General features: G+C 37.3%; 1 protein-coding gene across 3 annotated transcripts in view; it reads left to right on the forward strand.

Moving 5' to 3' along the window:
• Positions 1–23,470, forward strand: part of LOC126818814 (growth hormone secretagogue receptor type 1) — a 134,099-nt gene that overhangs the window by 51,379 nt on the left and 59,250 nt on the right. The window contains exon 1 of one of the 3 annotated variants that reach the window (XM_050546408.2): positions 16,445–16,644. The exons of the other annotated variants lie outside the window; for them this stretch is intronic. The gene's annotated coding sequence lies outside the window, so the exon portion shown is untranslated. Of the gene's footprint in view, positions 1–16,444; positions 16,645–23,470 lie in introns of those variants that run through there. 3 annotated transcript variants of the gene reach the window in all.

Here is a 23,470-nt window from a genome sequence, read left to right on the forward strand (position 1 = left end):
CAATCTGGATTTAAAAGGAGTCTAATGATGGACTGGATCGAAGATTTTCAGGTAGCGAGTTCCACAAATTGGCAGCAAAAACACTAAATGAGAGAGTTCCAAAGGAGCTTAGTTTAAACATCAAGACGCCTAGAATACCGATGGTAGTAAACTAATTTGTAGGATCAGGTTCTGTTGTAGAATTTATTAACAAGTCTTTTCTTGACAAGTTGCTCAATTTCTCCTCGTTCGAAATATCGAATCCACGATGAAGACTAACGAAATGTTGAGTAATGTTGTGCAATATCAGTTATTATTATTAACATTTATAGAGCGCTATCTTCCACAAACGTGTTCAGATGCGCTGTAGAATACAGTTCAATAAAACTAGGAAAACTAAATAAAATTATAGAAGTAAAACATAACATGGTAGCTTAGAATAAAATCTAATGGGTTTTAAATGAATAAAAGGCTATCTTAAACAAAAACGTTTTAAGATGTGACTTAAAAAAGAATACATTTGTGCAGCATCTTATATTACAAGGTAAAGAATTCCATAATTTGGGTGCCTGGACGGTAAAAGATCGATCTCTAAAAGATAAAAGTCTTGCTGATTTATTTACAAGTAAAAAATGATCAGATGAAGAGCGCAGAGTGCGACCCTTTTAGAGGCCTTAATGGTTGTTTTACCTAATTTGTCAAGCGAATATCCGCTATTACATGTACCTCAACCTTTTCTGTAATGGACACAGATCTGAGATAAACTTGAACCTCGTTCACTGGACAATTTTTTCGTCCTTTTAGCTCAAAAGGATATTTTTTTGAATTCCAATGGCAACCACTAATTTCTCTAAGTGATCGTTTAATTTGAAGGTGATGTACATTACCTTGTAAGGAAGTTTTTTAGACCCATTTTCAATTAAAACAGGGAACACAAGCGTCTTTCCACACAAGAGAAAGGTTAACGATAATAGGGTGGGTTAGGGTTAGTGTTAATGATGATTCCCATGCAAATTACATTTTGAGCAATCAAAACATTGAGGGAGATCATGTTACTTCGTATCAGAATGTTATAAAACAAATGACCTGTTGAGGGCAAGGCGACATTGACTCAATAACGAAGAAGACCCGGGCGGGGTCCAGAACATTGAATAATAAGGTCAGTCATTGAGTGGCGTAGTTTCGATTCTCAGCTTGTACGCCCAGGGTCGCCTTCCTTCCAACCACATAGATTTTCTCCGGTTCCCCGGACTCCCCCCCCCCCACAGTTAAAGATCCCTGTCCGCAAGCGAATTATTAAAAAAACAAATGAAGCTTATGTATATTCTGAACTGACATAGTTTGAGTCGAGTGGACGTTAAACTCCTTCTCATTTCAGAAGTTCGACCCCCCCCCTCACGCCCCACCCAGTATTTGAACTCGGATTTTAGAAGTGGAAGCTAACGGTTAGCCTGGACAATGATAGTAAATCATTTATTACTCAGTATATATAGAGAGATAAAAACTTTATTGATTCAATTTATCACAGTACAAGAAACGACAAAGATCTTTGTCAGTCTAAACGTGAATTATAAATTATGTCAATTCCCATCATGTTAGTCCAACAACAGGTCATGGCATCCTTTAATTCAACTAGGTCGTTAGTACTATTGTACCATTTCGACAAAGATTACCAATGATTGCCCCACTGACTCCAATGTTAATTCACGCTTTCTACCGCAGATGGAGCAACTTGTGGCAACTTCTTGCTCAAAAGCACGGATGAGGTTTACCATGGAAAACTTGAGATATACAAAGTAAAGATCAGTAAACATGCAATTTTCGGCCCTACGTTTCAACCTAACCAACCGCTTAACTCTTATATCCGTCCGCCTCAAAATCATGAATATTCACCAAAACCTGGCAGAAAATGGATATTCAAACCCTTTCCTTCAATTCTAGACCAAAAAGTCAACAACGATCTCCATGGAAAAGGGGACCGGGAGAGAGACTAAAATTAACTTTTTTCATGCGTGATTTGGTCAGTTGGGTCCATTTGTAATATTACTTTATGGCGGTGTAGGACTTTTTGTTTCATTAGCAGCACGGTAAAGTTTCCCTGCTTCTGCCAGGTCCAAATGTCGACCATGACGTATTGCCTGTCTTAAAGATACATTATGGGAGATAAGATAAAGATAGGCAGTTCTCGCTATAATAGTTAAAAACTAGATAGTGTAAAGGTAATTTGCTGAAAATTTCAGTCAAATTGATCCACCAGAATGAGTTGAGATACATTTTGTAGCAATTTTGGGTGGTTGAGGGGGTATTTGCCATATACTGACCTGACTATTACACGATTCATGCCTTTAACCTGGTATATGTTATGCAGATCGCATTCACCGAAACATTCTTTATATATGAAGAGCCCCCGGGAAGAACGATCTAAGTCACCTTTTCAATGAACCCCAGTTAATGGCGCCATCTGGTAGCAAATTGTATAAGCTTTCTGTGGAACAATCAATTTCAGGTAAAAACGACCGGAGTCGCATCGAACCAAGGCCCTTCTGAAATGGCCTCCTGGACAAATACGTCCATCGTACCCGTTATTTGACCTTAATTTGGCTATAAAAAGGAAGTTAGTTGCTGTACTGGTAATTATGATTCGTATTAAACATCATTTTAAACCCACTCGTTCTGTTTCGCGTCAAGCATTCTCGTCCAAAAGTCTGTTTTGACTATGCGAAAAGACAAAAATATGACGTAGATCGTTCTTCCCCTGTACTATTCATATGGTTCTACTATATGTCAACCAAGGGTATAATCGACGATAAGCAATCACCTTGGTTGTGAAGTTGTATTTTAATCATTCCATTGGATTTTATGTTAGGTCGACTCAATCTTCATTCAGTGTTTTATAACAGGAATTTGGTTAATATGGCTATTCGTTTACACGAACAACAGCATAAAACAGTTCAGAAAGGCCAACATATATATAACGCCTGTAGAGACCCATTCCAATGATTTGTGAAAATATTTACCACTGTTTAGTAATAAATAATACACAAATAAACCCAGTGTGATACGATATTATAATTTAATTATAATCTAGTCGGTATAACAAACCCACAATGTCTGCTTCTCACTACGGGTGGCAATGTTGTATTTGTCACAGAATCCAAAATATGTAAGGTAAACTGGGAGGTGAATACCCGACAGAACATGGTGTCAAGGTCACTTGCGCAGATTAGTAATGAGGAATAATTATCACAACATCCGCGAAAATTAAGATGTTTAATTGAATGGCATTTTCTATACTTGGTAAGTTTTATTGGGACACCCAAGCACTGGCTTAATTCGAATAACCTGTCAGATAATGATTTAGGTGCTAGGGAATCTACCAGACATTTTCACAGTAAATTGGTAATGGTTCTGTATTTGAACATGAGAGTATCAATTTTACCTCCCTATATAAATATTGTTTTGTATCCGAGCCTTCATTATCGATAGAAGGCTTGATCTCGCCTTACATCTTATCAAGGCTTTCACTAATACATTTTTCGTCACAAATTTCAATTGGTCTAGGACCCAGCTCTTGATCTCTGAGATTCCTCGATAGCAAATATCATCGCGAATACCAAGTCTCGCGCATCCTAACGCAAATGTCTGTCTGTAAAGGTCAAGGTTCGTTCAATTCAATGTCAAGGCGGCTGCCGGAACTTTTACACTTCAACCTCAACCTATCCGCTAGGATTATGCTATAAAACACTTAACAAACCATTACTCTTCTATTCTTCCATTATGCTGCATGGCAAGTTTGCTTTTTGGTGGCTTTTATCTGTGATTTTTTTTAAAACTAAATAAGCTTTCAGATTGGACAACGTTATTATTAACATGTCTGTGTAAAGGCAGATAACGTATCAAATAGTTTTGGAAGTAACGACAAAACCATACTCCTCGCAATGTTTCGTTTGATTATACCTAATTCCATTAAACACTGCTTTAACGAAAGCAAATTTCTGTTCCAAATTATGACTGGTCAATGGTCCGATTAACATGACCAATAGCTAACTGCGTTACAATAGCATTACACTTAAAACAGAGCTCCAAATTGGACCAAATATGTTTACATAACGTTACGTCATGATTTTATTATGCCCAATTAACCTGTGCATAGAACAATATTGCAGAAAAACTAATTGCGTGACAAGCGAGGCCATCAAATCGAAAACAATGTAAACAATAATGTTTGGAGACGAAATACTTTCACCGTTTTTAATACCTTAAATCACTGTCCAAAGTTTTAGGGAAGACCCAGATTAAACGAAGGGCTGTCATGTTGCTGGACTTCGGATAGATTTGATTGAACCGGAGAAATAGACAAACTCGCTCGAAAGCTCAAATATCAGAAGCCAATCCAGCAATGACCAGAGGGGGATTTTTCGGGCCATTGCTTCAGGAATATGAGACAAAACTAGAAAGGGTTAGATGTTGTAAAACTCGCGGTGTTACTCCCACTATATGTTGAACCTGAGAGTATAAATTCCACCTATATCAACCTGGAAGTAAAAGTTCTAGATCAAGGATTCATAAACCTGCTTAATTCCCCCTTGTGACAGCGGAACGGCAGCTGCTCAGAAACACACTTTCCCCTAACAGTTTCCATTAGTCCGCTTGACCGGAAAATAAACACAATCAAATATCGTTGTTGACATTTTGAATACGTGCAACTTATGGGTACTAGAGTACTTTACACCAAGAATACTGTTTGAGGGTACCAAGAGGCTTTACACCAAGAATATTGTTTATGAGTAGCAAGAGGCTTTACACCAAGAATACTAGTTGAGCGTAGCAAGAGGCTTTACACCAAGAATACTATTTATGGGTAGCAAGAGGCTTTACACCAAGAATACTACTTATGGGTAGCAAGAGGCTTTACACCAAGAATACCAAGATAGAGAAATGGGATTTAATGACAACTAGGTCATTTCGGGACTAACACATGGTTCACTAATTCGCTTGCGCGTAGAGTCTTTAACAGTGGGAGGAAACCGGGGGACCCGGAGAAAACCCACGAGGTTGGACAGGCGACCCCATTCCTTGTCACGTCCAGAATACCATGAGGGTTTACACCACAGATATATGTCGTGGGTACTATGGAACTTAAACCACTATTGGTCCATTAACCCATTTCTGTACTAACAAACAATTGAACCAGACCGTTATGTATTAACCTATGTCTTTACTCTGAATATCTTTTGTTACTTGGCAATGATAAATCTCATTTGAAGACGAACGTCGGTTGTAATGAATGTTAACCAATCGTGATTTACATAATTATATTGACAGTCAGACCGACTAATATACAGACGTTCCTTTATTTACTTCACTTAATTCATTTGTAGCTTTCTTTGACTGTAGATAAACGGAGATAAATGCAACAAAACAAAGGTGTGTGCATAGGACTCGGGCGAGAGTTAGTACCATAAAATCAGATGCGAGAGTGTGTTTGCAAGGGGGTTGTGCCATAAACAACGATGAGAGGGGACACCTAGGAAAATGGGGCTTGGTCACAAAAACAAATTAGAAGGCGGGGCGGGGCGTCTTGGAATACGGGGTTTGCGCCACGAAGACTTACGCAAACTTTTCTCATAGCACACTGTATGGCGTATTCCGGTCTTCAATTTTTACTGTAATTTCTAATTAGTTATGTTGGGCGAAATAGGCGAAGAGTCCAAATTGAATGGCAGTTTTGGTGTCTGGTTATTCCAGTCTACACCGATAGTATTCTCCTGTGGGATATGTTTAGCCTCGTTCATCGAGTCGCTTCATTACTCATGACACTCGAAAGCATTCCGGCGCGCGATTCGTGTGCCAATTTTTAAATTTTCTTTTCGTCTTGAATATTCGATATCAGAAGCCCAGCCTTTCACGGTAAGATAATTGCATTAATGTTGATTTAAAATAAACAAAAAGTTGTTTTTGCAATGTTGAAGATTATGGATGATATTGTGTTAGCAAGTTGCCTCCTTTAAATCCAACAGTTTTAGATACTTGTGAGGGAACAACACCCTTCATGTGGATTGGAAGCCAAATTTTATTTGATTGGTGCACTGGGAATTCGAACTGACATTTCAGTTGCACGGAATAGTCCGTATAATTTGAAGGCCTTGACTTAAAGTAGGGGGTTGGATGGTCGAATGGTTAGCACGTGCGTGCTGTATTATAAGGCCATTTAGTCAACTGGAGTGGTTTCGATTCCCCGGTTGTGCGTGACAAGGAGTAGGGTCGCCTGTCCAACCTTGTGGGTTTTCTCCGGGTCCTCCGGTTACCTCCCACTACTAAAGACCCCTACGCGCAAGCGAATTATTGACATAAAATTGAACTATATGTTAGTCCAGAAATGACCTAGTTTGTGTCGAGTTTACGTTAAACCCCATTTCTCTCTCTAGCTCGACTTGAAGTAAAGCAATTAAGTCATTTATACTAGTTTACAAGCTTTATATGTGAATATTACTTCCTTTATCTCAGTATCTACGATCTGGCGGGCCTCTGTATATAACAATCTCTATTTGGCCCTTTTATTTTGTTGAATTAAGGGCTAGAACCGACATGGTAATCGCCCTCTACCATGACATCCCTGCCTATAGCGTCCTTTGGCCGGACCTAGCAAGAAATCGAAACCGCTAACCCATTCTATATTATTTTTGTCAAATAATGGACTCTTTGTGGTTATAAAGATTCAGAACGTCGGAATGTTATCATGGCCAAAAAATGGATTGAAGTCATTGAGGGGGTGGGGGGGATTACTAGTCTAACTAGTTTATGATTACTTTCATTCACATGTTTTGTGTAAAGTATAACCAGGAACTGTAACTCTCAAACAGGAAGTTTAAATGTTTCTTTATTTAGCCTTCTATAAACGGTTTATACCGGTTAGCCATTTCCTTAAAAGTTGGTACTTCCGGAAGATAATAACTTTAAAGAACTTGAAGGCCTGTATAAACAACGCTGATTATTTATAAAAGTTATTTTACATGAACTCGAGTCTCCACCTTTCTGTAAGTCGAAAATAGGACGAACAGCATCTAGTCTTTTGGAAGGGAGAGAAATGGGGTTTAACGACCGCTCAATAAAAACTAGATCATTTTAGAACCAACATATGTGGTGCAGTTTTAGAGGTCTATAGCCGTGGGACAGAGGTTGGACAGGGGACCCTACTCCTTGTCACGAGGAATCGAAATCACACCACTTGAACCATTTGCAGACCTGATGATCCAACGCGCACGTTAACCATACCGCCACCTACCCCTCCCCCCCCCCACACACACCTTGGTTTGTAAGGTATATCGAGGTCCCGTGTAAACTTTGACGTGTCCGTAACAGAACAGACGTGTCCAGAATAGCAGTGAAATGAAACAAAATATGGTTTAACGGCCTACTGTTCTGCTGCTACTGGATGAACTTTCTCAGCCAAGGCAGCACTTTGCATAACATATGTCAGTCTTCTTCGGATCAGTTGGTGCAGAACTGAAGCATACAACATGGTGTATACAAGTTTTCATTAGTTCGGATGATACAGAAATAGATAGGATCTTAAACCCCATTTCATATCTAAATGTAAAGCAGTGGTTCTCAACCAGTGTGCCGCAAAATCTTCCTAAATGTGCCGCGAAATTTTGAACGGCACACTAAGAAAATGCGAAAAACCACATGATCCTAATTGAGTATTCACTGGTGTCTTCTGATAAGTTCATAGCTGTGTTTTTCTTTATTTAGTTTGAGCCATTCGATGTGTCTATGATTAGTCTATGTCTACAGTTGTATGCAGTCTATGACTTGCTATGTTTTTACTTTGCAAAATTCAAATTTTTTACCTATATATTTAGCCAGGTGTGCCGCTATTGTTTCATGTGTTCCAAGGTGTGCCGTTGGCAAAAAAAGGTTGAGAGCCACTGGTGTAAAGTGTAAAAACCTTGACCTAATGACTGGAAATAACTTTTGAATGACAAGATACCTTAAAATTCGGGCCACGTGTTGCCCTTATAAAATGAATGTAAACATTTGTGAAGAAAGAGAAACGCACTATAAGGTCGATTATACCTTTATTTACTCTTTACAGCCTGAATTTTAAAAGGGTTTGTCTGGTTTTGTTGTTGACCAAATGATTAAAACGTTGAGTACAAGTCAAGTAGGTATAAATTGACGTTACAATAGGGAATGCTCACTAGTCCGCGAGTTCACCGATATCTATTATAGGGGTTGGGTTAGGGTTAAGGTGCACTAGTCCGCGGGTTCAAGGGTTAGGGTTAGGGTTCGGATTAGGTTTTTTTTTATCCATATTTATAGTATTTCTTATAACTAGGGAATGCTCACTAGTCCGCGAGTTCACTAGTCCACCGATATCTATTATAGGGGTTGGGTTAGGGTTAAGGTGCACTAGTCCGCGGGTTCAAGGGTTAGGGTTAGGGTTCGGATTAGGGTTTTTTTTATCCATATTTATAGTATTTCTTATAACGGCGGACTTGTGAACCCGCGGACTAGTGAACCTCTAGTGTTTCGTTAGGAAACAAACTAAAATGAAATGGGGCTAATGAAATATTTCCCAGACAGAGGCGCTAGGACCTGCTCTAATATCAAATTTCAACTGACAGGGGCTCTTTTACACGCACGCCAATGTGTACACTTGACCTCAAAGTTTTGTCCTATACGAACGACTATAGCCTACGTTGTACTACACCACTGACAACAGGAAGCCACAGCAGGAAATCCCGTTGAACAAATTTAATCATATATTTATTGAGTATAACGACCAGCAATAATTATGCACGGCGGTACATCGTGTGTATACGGTACATGTACACACGGTAGAATATATGCACGGCAGTACATCGTGTGTATACGGTACAATATATGTACACACGGTACAATATATGTACACACGGTAGAATATATGCACGGCGGTACATCCTGTGTATACGGTACAATATATGTATACACGGTAGAATATATGCACGGCGGTACATCCTGTGTATACGGTACAATATATGTACACACGGTAGAATATATGCACGGCGGTACATCCTGTGTATACTGTACAATATATGCACACATGGTATCTCGATGAATTTAATGAAACTTTCTGCAGTCGTTATGTTTATCCAATTAAACTATTTGTATTTAAGACCAGTTGAGTAGATTTTCCGCTTCGTCAACTGACAAAAGATGGAAATTTCCAAGTGAATAAGTTTATTCGGTAACGCATCAGAACTTACCAGGCTATATTAATAAATAATTACATATGATTATACAAACCTCAGCGGATTAGAATTTGTTAAACATTATACTTCAATGGTTCATAATGTGTTAGATAGTATGTATAGTACGGGTTGTGAATAAAATAGAGAAAGCACCAGACTTTATTATTAAACACTGTGTCAGTTTAACCAAATATGGTAGTACAATGAACCAAGAACCCACCAGAAAGTCACAATCCTCATCTTTGAATGGTTGCGTAATATCAACAAATCGAAGTTTGTCAATCGATGCGAAAATCACGGCGAACGTAATGCTATTGAAGGAACTTTGGGCTATTTGCCAAGGGTGTCGATCCAAAGAAAAAGATGGGATAGGGAGAGAAATGGGGTTTAACGTCCAATCTATTCATACCAGGTCATTTCAGGGCTAACATGTGGTTAGCGGCGAAAAGGGGTATTTAACAGTGGGAGGAAACAGGAGAACCCGGGGAAAACCCACGAGGTTGGACAGAGCTTATAATATCACGCCTTGAATCACTAGACCCCCGCCCCTGCAAGAAGAAGAACAACAACAGTAAGATAGGTATGGTCCATAAACAGCGACTGTCCCAACACGTCAGCTTATACCAGTAATACGCTTATACAGCATGGAATAATTTGTCGTTATCAATTTTAGAAATTGTAACAGTTAACCCCCGATATTTACAGTATTCTTGTATGATATCTATTGTATAACTTTCACATGACTTACATAACCAAACGCTATATTGGTAGCCTACCTATTTAAGAATTCGGGTTTTATATTGGTAGTCTACGGATTTAAGAATTAGGGTTTTATATTGGTAGTCTACGGATTTAAGAATTAGGGTTTTATATTGGTAGCCTACGGATTTAAGAATTAGGGTTTTATATTGGTAGTCTACGGATTTAAGAATTAGGGTTTTATATTGGTAGCCTACGGATTTAAGAATTAGGGTTTTATATTGGTAGCCTGTGGATTACGGATTAGGGTTTGATATTGGTAGCCTACGGATTTAAGAATTAGGGTTTTATATTGGTAGCCTACGGATTTAAGAATTAGGGTTTTATATTGGTAGCCTACAGATTTAAGAAGTTTATATTGGTTGCCTACAGATTTAAGAATTAGTGTTTTATATTGGTTGCCTACCGATTTAAGAATTAGGGTTTTATATTGGTTGCCTACCGATTTAAGAATTATAGTTTTATATTGGTTGCCTACCGATTTAAGAATTGGGGTTTTATATTGGTTGCCTACCGATTTAAGAATTAGGGTTTTACATTGGTAGTCTAGGCATTTAAGATTGGTAGTCTAGGCATTTAATGTTTAGGGTTTTATATTGGTTCCCTACGGATTTAAGAATCAGGGATTTATATTGGTAGCCTACGGATGTAAGAATTAGGGTAAACAAGGTGTGATGTTTATCAACCAACCCCGGTATTGAAACAGGGACATCATGGACATTAAGCCAGTTTTATGCATACCCAATCATCCTATCTTCTCACTGATAAAATACCAAATGTCCAGGAAATGAGTAACAATATCGTGTTAACAAATACTTCATAAAATGAGAATTATTATCTAGAATTTAGAGTTAATGGTTGTATTATTAGGTAAACAATCATATGAGATTAATCCATGCTTTATTTTTTGTTCTTTCAAAAAGGCAGAACAAAGTCTGTTTGACCTAGATTAGGTTTCCGTTATGATACTTGAGGATTATTAGCTGTAAACCCTTATCAGTGATTGAGTATATTTATTTAGCATTTAAATAACTTGACAAGTTAATATGGTACACGTTACTTCTTCTGGATAAACCCATGAACAACTAATAAATCAACAACTTTATTCTCGAGCGGTCCTGGAACTGACTACTTCACTTGGCCCTGGTTCCAGTCCTCAGCGTCGTCATGCGGTCCTGGAATTGACCTTTCTTCATGAATTTTGTGGGTTTCAGTTCTGGTGATGTTCGAGGAGTCCTGAAATTTGCCTCTTTACTAGAATATCCTGGATTCCGATCCTGGTGGTGATCGAGTGGTCCTGGAACCGGCCTCAACTATAATGTTCTGGAGTCCTGGCGTGGATCAAGATTTATGGACACCCATTATGTCTCACTTGTCAAGAGCGACGCCTATCAAGGGTGACTAGTCGCGTGTATGGTATGAAAAGACGAGACCTATCCTTATGTACATGGATGTGCACGTAAACGTTCCAACGGCAGTTGGAAACGAGTAAGTAGGCGACACTCGCCTAACCCCCTAACCCTAACTACAACAATGACAGTTCGATTCGTAATGTTACCAACGAATAGATCAAGTGAAACCTAGATAGATAATATCACGACTTTGTCCAATCGTTATCTTCGATGCAGTATTCGATATATCGCTTATTGTGGACTCGCCAACCATTGTCATGTGCAGTGCTATATTATAGATTCAAGGTCATCTTTTTATAAATGTGTGATTATCTTTTATTTAAAGTGTAAAGTTGGTTTACTGTCCATCATGGAAATTAAATGATACAATAAAATCTTAACTTTAAGATATATTATGTAAGAGTTAAATAAAGAGCTAGACATTCTTGCTATAATAGTTCGAAAATAGATAATGCAAAATGAATAATTTAAAAATTTCATTCAAATTACTCTATTGCGAGCGAAGATATTAGCCTTTTAAGCTTTGACAAGACGTGTGCAATAATTTCAACCATCGTACTGGTAGTTCGAAGCTAAGTCTCGCTCCTCCATTTTTAGCTTAAATCAAAACATGGCTGAATTGTTCTAATCTATTTAATATCGGAACGTAAATCCGATGCCATCGAGGGTTGATTATGGCCTGGATAACTTAATTAATGTCTAATTAATAATTTAGAAAACATTTCAGTCCTAAAGAAAGGCCTGCAATAGGCAGATGTAGCTCTTGCACAATGTATGTTTAATGGTTCACTTGACTGGTTTATTGTGTGTGTTTTATACAAGTCCGTCAGTGTACAGAATTGTATACATATTGTCATATCGGAAATAGATCATAAACTTCGTCATAGAATACATAATAATATAGACAAGTCTGATATACAGTATATAAATAATATTGTAAAGTCATATATACATAATAATAAACTCCGTCAAACAGTACAAAATAATAGTCAAGTCTGATAAATTAATCAATTCTGTCAAACAATACTTAATGATGAGTTATTTATATATGCTATATATCCAACATATCACGTGTAAAAAATAGGTGCTACGTCATTTAAACATACATTATGAAAGAGCTAAATCCGCCTAGTGCAGAGCTTTCTTTGGGCCTGAAATGTTATATAGATATACTCAGCCAAATTAAAAACTTGACACTGATGAATTTCAACAAATTCTTTTTTTCTGGTAAATCAAATAAATTTTAAAGTGTTTCTAACGATAGTAAGTAGTAAGAAGCCTTTAATTTCATAAAATTGTAAAGTCACGTGGATCACGTGACTTTTGAGCATATAAAGATGAAAAACCTGAAAGACACGTGCAAACACAAACTTGTGAGGTCAATCATGCAAGTTTGCTTAAACTGAACACGCACACGTAACTTGAACTGGAAAAACAAATTTAAATTGTTATTTTCATCTTTGTTAGAAAATGCCGCGCCTTTCAAATGTAGAACGTCTACGTAGGCTCTATGCTGGTCAGTCTGTGGCCACTGTTGCAAGAGCCTTTAATTGTTCACGCCAGACAATAATTAATCTTAGAATGAGAGTGCTTCAAACTGGAACTATTGCCGACCGCCCAAGGGCGGGAGCGTCACGTGTGACGTCACTCCAGGAAGATCAAGCAATACGATTACGTAATCTTAGAAACAGATTTGTCACTGCAACCTCCACTAGTAGAGAGATGTTTGGTGGAAGGGTAACTGCACAAACTGTTCGAAATCGCTTGCAGGCTGCTGGTCTTCGAGCTCGGAGGCCCTATAATGGACCAATATTGACACCTCTTCATCACCGTAACCGACTTGTGTGGGCCATAAGACACATAAGATTTAATCAAAGACAGTGGAATTCGGTTGTCTTTAGTGACGATCGAATCTCGATTCACTTTGAGATTTGCCGATGGCAGGGTCCGAGTGTACCGCAGACGAGGTGAACGTTACGCTCAAGTATGCGTCAGAGAAGTTGACCGATTTGGTGGCGGCAGCGTCATGGTTTGGGGTTCTTTTTGTGCACATGGACGTTCTCCTCTTGTTGTTGTCCATGGGAACTTAAATGCTGTCCAGTACAGGGATCAGATTTTGTAACCTGTTCTTCTTCCGTTTATGCAGAGAAATGGGCCTGGACTAACGTTTCAACAAGACAATGCTCGATCCCATACAGCAATTGCTACCCAGAATTTTTAAAGAAATGCCGGTGTCCAAGTCCTGGATTGGCCGTCGCTTAGCCCCGACCTTAATCCTATTGAACACATCTGGGACGAACTGGGTCGACGTGTTCGTCAGCAAGTGAATCCACCACTGACGTTGCAGGACCTTCAACATGCTCTTGCTGAGTAGTGGCGACGTCTTCCTCGGGTAGTATTTACTAATGTTCTGAGATCCATGAGAAGACGTTGTGTGGCAGTACGAGACGCTAGAGGAGGCCACAACCGTTACTAAACACTTTATTCCGATTGTTCTCCAAATCTGTGAATTTCATTTTGGGGGGTACTGTGACATCACGAACGTTATCAATGTCAATGACTTTCGGCGAGACGTATTCTTGCCTTCTGTTGATGTCAAGGTTGTCTGTGCACAACATAACACTAAAATAGTTGCCTTAAACCAAATATTAAAAATCTAGTCCCAAAAATCCCGAGTGTCAAGTTTTTAATTTGGCTGAGTATATTTCATTAGATATTAATCAGCATGACAAGACCATAATCGATTCTAGATGCCATCTTATAGATCCGATTTTCAACAGATTTGAATCCGATCTGCGGTTCAACGGCCGTTATTGATTAACCGTCAAAATGGATTATTGAGACTTTGTTTATTATCGTAACAAAGGTAAAAACGACAATCAAGGCTACAGTGTTGTTAAAATGAGGACTCCTCAGCTTAGAATGAAGGAATGTGACTGACATTTTTTCAGCTTTTATGGCGAGAATTGTCAGCTCCTTTTTTAATCGTCCATGGTGCGGCTTTAAAGGCTCTGAATGTCATATGAAAGATTTTCAAATCCCTTGTAAATTACACTAATGCGAATGCTGAATTTCCAAAAGAAATATCCGTCAAAAAGTGATTCAATTCCTTTATTTTCTTAAATTAGTCAGCAATCTAACACATAGTTAAACTTAAGTCATAATTTACCTGAAAGTGAAGTTATCAAGTTTTAGTTATACAAAACTTGAGCGTATTCTGATTCGTTCAAATACTGTTGGTGTACAAATAGTGACACCCTTTACCTGTTCCATATATACCACCCATTAACATATACATATATATATATTAAAAATAGTCGTGTCTACATGTATATAGAGACTTGATTAAAGCGAGCAATAAAATATTATTATACAGATATATCAGCAATTATATGAATAATGTATTTTTTGCTAAATTAAATGAATGAAAATCTATTTCTACATTCAAAACGATTTGAATGAGGTGAGGCAAATTATAAATTAAGTCTGAACGTATTGATATGATCAGTACTTGACGAAAATAAATTAAATAAATGAATATGGTATATTTTATAAGGTGTGTAATATTAGAAATTAAGTCGATGACAGTTTGGTGTACTTCAAATCTAAAAGTATTAAAATGAACAGGACATGACCAAAATAAATTATTCCTTGATCGTGTTCAGGTTTGTTTCATCAAAGCAATTTACAAGTTAGTTTGGGTATAATATCTATATGTGTTCCCACGGGCGGTGAAATGGAATAGTCGGGTTTCTGTCACAATACCAATTCGTTTGGTGTACATGAACTCTGTCTCGTCCTTCGGATGAGACGAAAAACCGATGTCCCGTGTATATATTGGAATACACGTAAAAGATCCCTTGACAGTTGGAATTCGATATAAGAGTAGGCCATAGTGCCGCTGCCCGGGCAAAATGTTCCTCACAGCACACTGTATGGCGTATGCCCGTCTTCATTAGCCCAGTTTAGGAGCAGAACAGTAGGACGTTAAACCCCATTTCTTTTCATTTCATTCTATTTTTAGTAACCAGTATATACTATTTATAAGTAATTATTTATCTATATTTGTCATCGTATAAACCAGTAGATATTTTACAATAATAGGTCAAGCGTTCACCTGGGCGACTCGGTACAACGCTATAAATAAATTACGTTTACTTTTAAACGGGTCATTTCGCGCAATGAAGACTAGAGTTCCAGTTCTAGCCCTGTCACTGGTCGGGTTAATTTACACAATACTTTTTAAAAGATTGGAATGTGTCTACATTTCCAAACTTTTAATGAAAACAGAAACATAACGACTTCAGGATTAAATATTCTACCAATATGTTTAGGAGCTTTTGTATACAATTCGTTCATGTCTTTGTAAAGTTGTGTATCTTTGTATAATTATGTCCATGCATGTATCCCTTGTTTGTTTCATGTATATTTCTACTATTTTATTTGTATATGCACATAACCTTGTAAGGTTTTTCATGCAATAAACTTTCTTCTTCCATATTTCTTGTGGCCTGGTCTTTTGAAAAAGAAAAAAAATATATATTAATTATCAAAATGTGTTTTTCAACATTTTACAAATTCTAGAATTCTGGTTTCTGTTGGTATAATTGTTAATTACATGTTGTAAAATAAGAATCAAACTGTTAGATATTGTATGTCTTTGGTTTCGAATCCCCGGTTGTACGTGGCAAGGAGTAGGGTCGCCTGTCCAACCTCGTGGGTTTTCTCTGGGTCCTCCGGTTTCCTCCCACTGCTATTAAAATTAAACCATATGTTAGTCCCGAAATGACCTAGTTTGTGTCGAGTGGACGTTAAACCCCATTTCTCCCTCTCTCTCTCTTTAAAATAACAGATTCTTTGTTTGTTTGGCCTTTTATCATTATTCTAATTAGTTCAGCCATTTACAGCCTAACTGTTAGATATTGTATGTCTTACAATAGACTGATAACATTCAATAATCTCACCACTTCTCAATAACCCGACACTCATCAATTTCACTGTTCACACACGCATGCGTATTAACCTTATATATTTGACCTGTGTATAGGAATAGCGGCAGTACCTTAAAGCTTAAAGAACGTTGGCGGCAGATGAAATGACGCCTTGAGTTGTGGTCTATAGGTTTAACTAACTTCTAGGAGTGGAAACTAGATCATTTTATATCAGTTTTATATAGACAGGGTGTTACTCGAGTAATTTTATTATCCCTGGAATTTCATCATGGATTATTATACACTTTAATACAACTTTATCGAGCAGTAAGTTTTAAATCCTTAAACATAGTATTTATATTATATTAGTATGTAGATATTTAAATCTTTAAAAATAGTATTTATATTATTTCATATCATTATATACATGTACATGCTGTACATGTTTAAATCTTTAAAAATAGTATTTATATTATTTCGTATCATTATATACATATTATTATTGAGAGCGCTGCTGCAGATGTTTAAAAGTTTATATTTAATTTATAACATTTAAACATGAGTATAGTAGTGCATATAATATCATCTGTTTGTCTGGTGTATATAGACCTATATTCACGTCTATGCTACACAAAGTTCAAACGTTTATTGAATTATTATTAAGGAGTATATAACCTCCTCGGTTTAAAGCTATATAATGAAATTTCGTGAATGTTTAACATATTGATCCTCTTAAGATGACATTACATTTATTATGTATATATAAAGTAGGCACATTTAAAATACAAAGTAATTCTTACACATTCTTTAAATATCGTGAAAATGTTTTAATCTGTTCAAATTTCTATTTCACTTATTGTATATAATATATAATATTAATGTATACACGATTAAAGCACATTACATTAAAACATATATTATAATCAGAATTTGAGTGAAAGATGAATACAAGATTACATAGCATGTTAAATGATGTAGTTTACATTTTATCAGCGTGTAAGTGAGAGATGATAAACAGGGAATTTAGTGTTTACATTTCTATCGCCTGTCAGAGACGTTTTAAAATTTTAATCATATTTTGGATCTGTCGTATAAATGGAAAAACTTTAATCACATTTTCCATCTTTCTCATAATTTTCGGTATGTTTATTTATTTTTAAAACAGTGATAATATGTTATATAAAGGGGGTGATGTTTATAAGAAACTGCCTACATGATAAACAAACTGACAAAGCTGGTTGTATTATAAATAAAAATAGTATGTTTTAAATATAGATTTTCAGGGTATAAAACATATTTTGATTCTTCAAGACCAGGGGTATAATACATATTCTGGGTGTTCAAGTCCAGGGGTATAATACATATTCTGGGTGTTCAAGACCAAGGGGATAAATTCTGGGTGTTCAGGTCCAGGGGTATAATACATATTCTGGGTGTTCAAGACCAAGGGGATAAATTCTGGGTGTTCAGGTCCAGGGGTATAATACATATTCTGGGTGTTCAAGACCATGGGTATAATACATATTCTTGGTGTTCAGGTCCAGGGGTATAATACATATTCTGGGTGTTCAAGATCAGGGGTATAATACATATTCCGGGTTTTCAGGTCCAGGGGTATAATACATATTCTGGGTGTTCAAGACCATGGGTATAATACATATTCTGGATGTTCAAGACCATGGGTATAATACATATTCTGGGTGTTCAAGACCAGGGGTATAATACATATTCTGAGTGTTCAAGACCAGGGGTATAATACATATTCTTGGTGTTCAGGTCCAGGGATATAATACATATTCTGGGTGTTCAAGATCAGGGGTATAATACATATTCTGGGTGTTCAGGTCCAGGGGTATAATACATATTCTGGGTGTTCAAGACCATGGGTATAATACATATTCTGGGTGTTCAAGATCAGGGGTATAATACATATTCTGGGTGTTCAGGTCCAGGAGTATAATACATATTCTGGGTGTTCAAGACCATGGGTATAATACATATTCTGGGTGTTCAAGACCAGGGGTATAATACATATTCTGGGTGTTCAAGACCATGGGTATAATACATATTCTGGGTGTTCGAGAATAGGGGTATAATACATACTGTGGGTGTTCAAGACCAGGGGTATAATACATATTCTGGGTGTTCAAGACCAGGGGTATAATACATATTCTGAGTGTTCAAGACCAGGGGTATAATACATATTCTGGGTGTTCAAGAATAGGGACGTGATAATTCACCATTGAAATTTAGGACGAATGTTAGATAGAAACTTCAAATAGGGAAATATTGTACATTGTGTATATATGAAATTGGTAAAGAATCGTGTTGAAAGACATTGACGAACTGTGGTGTTCCAATAATCAGTGTTATTAAAGGATAACTCTTGTAAATATATAATCTATTAAGATAATTGTTTTCATTTGATTGTTAATAAATAAAGCAATTGAGTCATTAATTTTGTCACTAATGCCCGTTTTCATTAGCTGCGAACTGGGCTATTGAAGACAGTTATACGGAAAATTTTGCCCGGACAGCAGCACTGCGGCCTACTCTTATATCGAATTTCAACTGTCAAGGGATCTTTTACGTGCATGCCAATGTGTACACGAGACCTTGGTTTTTCGTCCTTGTCAGGCCCTCCGTCCTGCAAAATTAATAAGGGGAAACCACGCCGGAAAAACGCAGAACCTCCAGGCTAGTGAGCCAGCGTCTTACCCACTTAGTCACCGTGACCCCCGCGTTGTTTGGCTAACCAAGAGGTATCGGGATCTATCCCCGTATAAGTGATGTATGACAGGGAACCGGGCGCGGAACAACGTCTGGTCATACAGATGGAACGATAAACCGAGATCTCTTCTACATATTGATGTGCATGTAGAAAAAAAAACTCTTGATATTTTAAAGTCCATGAAGACCAGGCTCCTGTCATTAACCTGGTTTGATTCCCATTTTATTTTTTCCTCGCTTTTTTTTTGTTCCATCCGAACGACAGCAGCCACATGTGTTTAGAGCAGGCGATATAACTAACACGAATGAAGCGAGTTTTAGAAGTTGTCGATCTGTACAGCTGGTATGTTTATAACACCGTACTGTTGTATTTTACTATATAATAATATAGCCTAGTAAAGTGGGTAGAGCTGTGTTCATGGAAAGGTCAAGCTTTCCGCTAGTTTTAAATCATCAATAGCTGATGTTGACTCGCACTACTAAAAGGCTATCTGTATGTATATTATCGTTTATATCAGTCTATTATAAGACATAGTAGGAGGGGGAGATTACATCTACCGTATATTTAACAAGACCTACTGAGTTCACTCAACCGGTCACTGATTTCAATTAAATTTATCCTCCTTTAAGTTTCGACTTCACTGGCTTTCTGCTGTCCTGATTTTACTAAAGACCACAGGTCGTCATTTGCATTTTTTGGGGGACAATATCTAATTTTTCAGGGCTTACTTCACGCTATAATATACTCAAATAGATTAGTTGACATTTAGTTAAGAACAAAAAAAAAACATCTCAATATCAACGGGAGATATCTTCCTGCTTTGATTCAATCGGGGGTTGGATGGCTGAATGGTTAGCACGTGCGCGCTGTATCATAAGGTCTGTCATCGAGTCAACTGGCGTGGTTTCGATTCTCCGGTTGTACGTGACAAGGAGTAATGTCGCCTGTCCAACCTCGTGGGTTTTCTACGCACTCCGGTTTCCTGCTACTGCTAAAGACCCTTACGCACAAGCGAACTGTTGAAATAAAATTGAACCATATGTTAGTCCCGAAATGAACTGGTTTGTGTCGAGTGGACGTTAAACCCATCTCTCTCTCTCTCTCTCTCTCTCTCTCTCTCTTGGGGAGTGTGTCTGAATTAGGAGTTACGGTAGCTATGTGGGTAAGACGCTGGTTCGCTAGACTGGGGATCGCAGGTACGGTCCAGGTGTTGCCCGAGAAAGTTCTTCGGGATTTTACGGCCTGGTTTCCCCCTGTCAGTGGGGCCTGACAAGAACAGCTAACTAGCCAATGTTATACCATATTGTAAATTTGATCCAATATTTAAAACAAACGCGCGTTTAGCGCGTTTATCGACAGTCAGTCATTACCATGAACCAAAATACTTTCCAATACAAATACAATTTATTATTAGATAAGTTGTGATAATTCAAGTGATTAATTAGAACTGTCTTCCATGCAGACCAATGGTGATTCATTGTAATCCAGTAATATAATTATACATTGATAGATGGCGTGAAATTTTATATATTCTCGCTTTTTTAAAACTGTTTGCTATTAATATATGATACGACATATCAATCAAAACTGTCGAATATCATTTCCTATTGTATCATGTCCAATGTAATTGTCCATGTCATAGTGCGTTTGAAATACGATATAGTGGCGCTGTTTTAAACATAGTCTATTAAAATATAACGTGTTTTCATAATATACAGTTACAGTCAATACGCTGTAATGGGAATCAGAGGAGTCGAGCAATGAATATCAGGAATCAGACCACCAGTTATATCAAATAATGTGATCTGGATACAGACCACTATTAATTAAAGCAATCTAGGTGTTGACCGAGAAAGATGCTCAGGATTTCCCGGCGTGTTTTCACCCTGCTTGTTTATGGTGCCGAAAAAAGGACCTAGCCCCAAGTTCACAAAACATTTCAATCATTGTTTATAAGAAATATCTTTGATCCAGAAACACAAAACTTTGCACATAGTTTCTTATAGGTGTATTTGATATATTAAAACAACAAAAGTTTTATAAAGGGCTATATTTTAGTTAAAATAAGGCAAATATTTTTGAGTAAAGTCTTAACTTAAGTCTGAGAAAGCTTTGTGAACTCGGGGCCAGGTAGTCTAGTGGTTCGGATAGGACACAAAACAGAGTTCTCGAGTACGCGTGCTCTTAAAATAACTCTTGCCATACTTTGTCTAATAGTACACTGCATATCGCTGCACGATGCAGACCACCATTAATTCCTAGTAATATCTCATCATCAGTTGTTGTACGTCCATTATAATAAATCTGGTAGGTTTTTTTTCTCTTTTGCTATCAGATGTTAAGCTTATTTCCCGGTTTATATTTGTTCATCAGCTGTACAACCATTTGTTGTTTTTGTACCTTAGGTATTTAACCCGGAAGTATTCTCGTACCAGGGTTAGATATCCTGAGATACAAATAGATTCCGTGTTAATTTTATCCAATTCAATTATTGTAAAAGATTTAACACACTAATGGTTTAATAGAGTATTAGATAATTGTAAAAGATTTAACACACTAATGGTTTAATATAGTATTAGATAATTGTAAAAGATTTAACACACTAATGGTTTAATATAGTATTAGATAATTGTACTTCGTGGTAAGTTTATTGAAAGTTTATTGGTAAAGCCAACAGTGTATCGACCACAGAGTGTATGTTTAACCTTAACTGTATGACCTTGACCCTTGTTGGCGTAACGTCAGTCTACTGGAATAAAATGAAATGAAATAGGGTTTAACGTCCGACTGTTCTGCCCCGACTGGCCTATTGGAGACGGGCATACGCCATACAGTGTGCTCTGAAGGACAATTTTGCTCGCCCTACTCATATATCAAATTCCAACTGTCACGGGTTATTTTACGCCAATGTGTACATATGAACTCGGTTTTTGTCCCATCCGAACGACTTTACCTGTCCCTTATCAGCCCCCCCCCCAAGTGCTGCTCCAATGAGCAAGGGGAACCTCGTTGGGATAAAATGACGAAATTAAACGTCGGTCGACTAGCGATAAAATGACGCCATTAAAGATATATTTAATTTTTGTTAAATCCATTAAAGTGGCAGTATGGCAGATAAGACAAATAGCTGACAGTTATCGCTTTAATAGTTTAAAAAATAGATAATGTAAAGGGGATATGCTGACAGTTATCGCTATAATAGTTTAAAAAATAGATAATGTAAAGGGGATATGCTGACAGTTATCGCTTTAATAGTTTAAAAAATAGATAATGTAAAGGGGATATGCTGCAAATTTCAGTCAAAGTACTTAATTTACTTTAAGCCAAAAACTCTCATTTGAAAAACACTGTAGTCTCGGTTGTCATTGTTATATAGTTGTTACGATAATAGAGAAAATCGTGACTATTCATTTTTACGGTTAATCATCAACGTCCGTTGAACAGCAGATCGATTTCAAATCTATGGAAAATCCAATCGATCAGATGATATCGAGAGTTGATTATGCCTTGACATGTGTAATTACTAAATTATATAATATTCAAGGCCTAATTAAAGACCTGCAATCGGCAAATTTAGCTTTTAAATAATGCATGTTTAATCATTTATCTAGTGTTGTAATATTGTGACGTCAGGTGTTAATTGATCATTTATAACTGTTGTTGTTAAATGTCAAATAAGAGATAATTATATTTTATTATCAGAGAATATAATATTATATGAGAGTATTGATGACATCACCAATTAAAGGCGGGGTTTAAACCGAGACGCCTGACAAGGACAGCTGTCTAGTCTTTCGGATGAGACGAAAAACCGAGGCCCCGTGTATACATTGGAATGTACGTAAATGCACGTACGCCAATGTGTACACGAGACCTCGGTTTTTCGTCCCATCCGAACGACTAAACAGTTGTCCTTGCTCTGCCCTACGTCCTGCACCACTAACAAGGGGAAACCACGCCGGAAAATCTGGATGAACTTTCTCGGCCAATGCAGGGATCGAACACCCGACCACCGGGATAGCGAACAATATCGGAGAAATCTGATGCCACCGAGAGTTGATTATGGCCTGGATCAGTTAATTAATGTCTAATTAATAATTTAGGAAACCTTTCAGGCCTAAAGCAAGACTTGCAATAGGCAGATTTAGCTTTTTCATAACGTATGTTTAAGTTTTCTGAACGAACACTGGCGTTTTTATATCAGATCATTACAGGCGCTGTTGTCTGTTAAATGTTAATAGATTTGATATTAATGTCTGAGTACGACACAATAGTCACGTTTATATTAATACAGCTATCTCTACTGATATATATGGACACAGATCACTAAAGATTTCCCCATTGACTCCAATGTTAATTCTCGTATCTTAGACCGGCTCTAACTTTTTCCCAAATTTTCGTTGGGTAGAACGCTTTCTACCA

The sequence above is a fragment of the Patella vulgata genome, chromosome 4, assembly GCF_932274485.2.
Source record: "Patella vulgata chromosome 4, xgPatVulg1.2, whole genome shotgun sequence".
Lineage (NCBI taxonomy): Eukaryota > Metazoa > Mollusca > Gastropoda > Patellidae > Patella > Patella vulgata.